Source organism: Mirounga leonina, unplaced genomic scaffold (assembly GCF_011800145.1).
Source record: "Mirounga leonina isolate KUSES-001 unplaced genomic scaffold, KU_Mleo_1.0 Mir_91, whole genome shotgun sequence".
NCBI classification, from domain to species: Eukaryota; Metazoa; Chordata; class Mammalia; order Carnivora; family Phocidae; genus Mirounga; species Mirounga leonina.
The window spans coordinates 19446085-19450833 of NW_023270839.1; the positions used below are offsets into that span (position 1 = coordinate 19446085).

A 4749-nucleotide genomic window follows, 5' to 3' on the forward strand; every position below is an offset into this window, starting at 1 on the left:
TATTTAGGTAATCTCTACACCCCATGTGGGGCTCAAACTCACCACCGGGAGATTAGGAGTCACATACTCCTCCAACTGAGTCAGCCAGGCACCCCTGGAAGGTTTTTTATTTACACATTCAATCTCCTTACTAGTAATTATTCTGTTCACATTTTCTGTTTCTTCATGATTCAGTCTTAGTAGTTTGTATGTTTCTAGGAATTTATCTTATCTTCAAGGTTGTCAAATTTGTTGGCATATAATTGTTCATAGTAATCTCTTTTTTTAAAGATTTTATTTATTTGAGAGAGAGGGACAGAGAATGAGAGAGAGAACAAGCATGAGAGGTGGGGAAGGGCAGAGGGAGAAGCAGGCTCCCTACTAAGCAGGGAGCCCAATGTGGGGCTTGATCCCAGGACCCTGAGATCATGACCTGTGCTGAAGGCAGACGCTTAACCAGCTGAGGCACCCAGGCACCCCTGTTCACAGTAGTATCTTATGATCCTTTGTAGTTCTGTGTTATCAGTTGTAATGTCTCTTCTTTCATTTCTGATTTTGTTTGACTCCTCTCTTTATCTTTGTGAGTCTGGCTAAAGGTTTGTTAGTTTTTTGGGTTTTTTTAAAGTTTTTATTTTTAAGTAATCTCTATACTCAACATGGGGCTCGAACTCACAACCCCAAGATCAAGAGTTGCATGCTCCACCTACTGAGCCAGCCAGGCACCCTAAGGTTTGTCAGTTTTGTTTAGCTTTTCAAAGAACCAGCTCTTAGTTTCATTGATCTTTTCTATTGTCTTTTTAGTCTCTATTTTATTTATTTCTGCTCTGATCTTTGTTATTGCCTTCCTTTCACTAACTTTGGGCTTTGTCATTTTTTTCCCTAGTTCTTTGAGATAGGAGGTTACATTATTTATTTGAGATTTTCTTTGTTTCTTGCAATACACATTTATTTCTATGAACTTCCCTCTTACGACTGCTTTGCTACATCCCATAAATTTTGGTATGTTGTGTTTCCATTTTCATTTGTCTCATGGTTTTTTTTTTTGTCTTTTGATTTCTTTCTTTGACTCACTGGTTGTTCAGTAGCATGTTGTTTCATCTCCACACACTTGTGAGTTTCCAGTTTTCTTCTTGTTTGATTTTTAGTTTCAGAATATTGTGGTTGGAGGGGCGCCTGGGTGGCTCAGTCGTTAAGCGTCTGCCTTCAGCTCAGGTCATGATCCCAGGGTCCTGGGATCGAGTCCTGTGTCGGGCTTCCTGCTCAGCAGAGAGTCTGCTTCTCCCTCTCCCTCTGCCCCTGCTTGTGTTCCTGCTCTTGCTGTCTCTCTCTCTTAAATAAATAAATAAAATCTTAAAAAAAAAAAAAAAAGAATGTTGTGGCTGGAAACATTGTTTGATACCTTCTTAAATTTATTAAGACTTGTTTTTTGGCCTAGGATAAACTAATATAATGTATGTCAATTTTACCTCAATTAAAAAAAATTTTAAATAAAAAATAATAAATAATAGAGTCATAAAAGGAACCAGAAATCCTTGAAGAAATGGCTAATATCACATTTGGAGTAGGAAATGTTCAAAATGAACTTGGAACTTCTTGTCATATCAGAAATAAAAGAAGCTATCAAAGACTACTGGAGCTGAGTCAGAATTCAGTGATGTCCCACTGGCCAAAGTTGGGATGATTTGGTTATCAATAATAGTAAGTACAATAGGCTGAAGCAAATCATATATGCTTAAATCCATGAATTTATAATAATATTAAAAAAACAACTCATTAATCACCTTTGGGAAGTGCTAGGGAACCAACTTATTTTAAAAACTGGTAATTGAAACAATCAAGCATTTGTCCTGCCTTTGCAATGTAAACTGTACCTCAGAATAACCAAATAGTTGATGAGGAAAAGTTACTCAGTGTAGAAGTATTTCAACTCATAAATGAAAAATGATAGGGGCACCTGGCTGGCTCAGTCGGTAGAGCATGTGACTCTTGATCTCAGGGTTGTGAGTTCAAGCCCCATGTTGGGTGTAGAGATTGCTTAAAAATAAAATCTTTTAAAGAAATAAAATAGATGAAGAATGATAAAATTAGAATATCATCACTTTGCAATCCTGTGACATTGTGATTTACAAAAAGAAATATGTATAATGGTCTTCACCCCATTTCTGGTGTAGAACTCCTAAAACCCTTGGAATTTTCTAAGTGATGAGACTGTTAAAGATGTTACTTGTTTTGGTAATGAGGTGACTTTTTGACCCCACCTAGGGATGGGGGCTGGTTGCCAGGAGAACCAACCATGTGAACAGAGGGTTGAAACTTTCTCACCTCCCTGAACTCTGGGAAGGAAGGAAGGCTGGTTGAATCGATTAGCAACAGTCACTTATTTAATCAATCATGCCCTTGTAACGAAGGCTTCATAAAACCTCAAGAGGAAGGAAGGAAGGAAGGAAGGAAGGAAGGAAGGAAGGAAAGAAGGAAGACAGAGAGAGAGAGAAAGAAAGATGCTAAGAGAATAAATTTTTCTTCCCCAGACTGGGGAACCAGAACACTTCCATGTGCCACCATGTTGGGTCCTGAACTTCATGAAGACAGAAGCTCCTTTGGGACCTCACCCTGTGTATGTCTTCATCTGGCTGTTGATTTGTATCCTTTAGTTTCTCTGTAATAAACTAATAATCTAGTGAGTAAATGGGTTTCCTGAATTTTGTGAGCTTTTCTAGCAAATTAGTTGAACCCAAGAAGGGGCTCATGGGGAGCTTTTGGTCTATGACCAGTTATGACAGAAGTACAGGTAACAACCTAGATTTTTTGACTGGCATCTGAAGGCCACTCTAGGAAATTAATTGAATAGAGGAGGAGTTTGTGGGTACCTCCACTCTGTAGCCAGTGGGTCTGAAGCACAGGTAACAACGTCGGTTTGTGATTGGCATTGGAAGTGGAAGACAGTGCAATGGGACTGAGCCCTTAACCTTTGGAATCTGATGCTATCTCTGGGTAGGTAGTATCAGAATTGAATTGAATTGTAGGACATCCAGCTAATGTTGGAGAATTGCTTGGTGGTATCGGGATCCACACCACCCCTCCACACACCTTAAAACCCCTAATGAATTGATGACCCAGTGAGCTCAGATGATAATCATTAGTGGCTGCAAATAGCACAAAAAGAAAGACAGGTGCTGATTGATTTGATCAAGGTTCTGGATTGAACTACCAATTACAGAAAATACAGAGGATAGAAAAATACTTGAATATCACCACAGGGATCAATTTGCAAAATATAGTCTGTGGGAAATCTACAGGAAAATGGCCTGTTTTTGTGTTTTGGGTTTTTTTTAAATAAATTTATGCCAGGGAGAGAAAGAGAGGAACAAGGAAGCTACTGAATTATGCACCATCAAAAGGAATGAAATCTTGCCATTTGTAACGACGTGGATGGAACTGGTGGGTATTATGCTGAGCGAAATAAGTCAATCAGAGAAAGACATGTATCATATGATCTCACTGATATGTGGAATTCTTAATCTCAGGAAACAAACTGAGGGTTGCTGGAGTGGTGGGGGTGTGGAAGGGATGAGGTGGCTGGGTGATGGACACTGGGGAGGGTATGTGCTGTGAATTGTGTAAGACTGTTGAATCACAGACCTGTACCTCTGAAACAAATAATACATTATATGTTAAAAGAAAGAAGATAGTAGGAAGGGAAAAATGAAGGGGGAGAAATCGGAGGGGGAGACGAACCATGAGAGGCTATGGACTCTGAGAAACAAACTGAGGGTTGTAGAGGGGAGGGGGTTGGGGGGATGGGTTAGCCTGGTGATGGGTATTAAAGAGGGCACATATTGAATGGAGCACTGGATATTATATGCAAACAATGAATCATGGAACACTACACCAAAAACTAATGATGTAATGTATGGTGATTAACATAACATAATAAAATAAAAAAAGAAAATGAAAAAAAAAGTGAAAGACATATCAACCCAATTTATTTGGATCCTGATTTAAACAGATTGTTTAAAAAAAAGAAACAACAGCTTTATGAGACAATAAGGGAAATTTGAACTCTGAATATCTATGGTATTAAGGAACTAATATTCTTGGTTGTGATAATAGTATTATGGTTATGTTAAAAAGGAGTCCTTATTTTTTAAAAACCCATATTGAAATATTTATGAGTATATACAGTTTTGAAAATACAGAATATTGTTGTGGCAACCTCTCCAACCTGAAAATAGAAATATATTAACACAGCAATACTTTTTATCCAGCTTTATTGAGATACAATTCATATTTAACTGTGTACAGTTATTTAAAGGTATACAACACGATTATTTCTTTTTTTTTTTTAAAGATTTATTTATTTATTTGAGAGAGCGAGAATGAGAGAGAGAGAGTACATGAGAGGGGGGAGGGTTAGAGGGAGAAGCAGTCTCCTTGCTGAGCAGGGAGCCCGATGCGGGACTCGATCCAGGGACTCCAGGATCATGACCTGAGCCGAAGGCAGTCGCTTAACCAACTGAGCCACCCAGGCGCCCCAACACGATTATTTCTTACGTGTATATATTGTGAAGTGATTACCACAATAAGATTGGTTAATATATTCATCACCTCATATAATTACTATTTTTTTGTTGTGGTGGTGGTAAGAAGACTTAAGATTTATTCTCTTAGCATCCTTCTTTCTTTCTCTTTCTTTCTGTTTCTCTCCCTTCCTCCCTCCCCTCGCTTCTTTCTTTCTTTCTTTCTTTCTTTCTTTCTTTCTTTCTTTCTTTC

At 38.3% G+C, this 4749-nt stretch overlaps 1 long non-coding RNA gene across 1 annotated transcript; it reads left to right on the forward strand.

The window, feature by feature from the left end:
- The first annotated feature begins 1484 nt into the window (after positions 1-1484).
- LOC118003199 lies at positions 1485-2665 on the forward strand. The gene is made up of 2 exons (XR_004677287.1): positions 1485-2178; positions 2262-2665. It is a non-coding gene; the product is annotated as an uncharacterized LOC118003199 (long non-coding RNA).
- The last annotated feature ends 2084 nt before the right edge of the window (positions 2666-4749 follow it).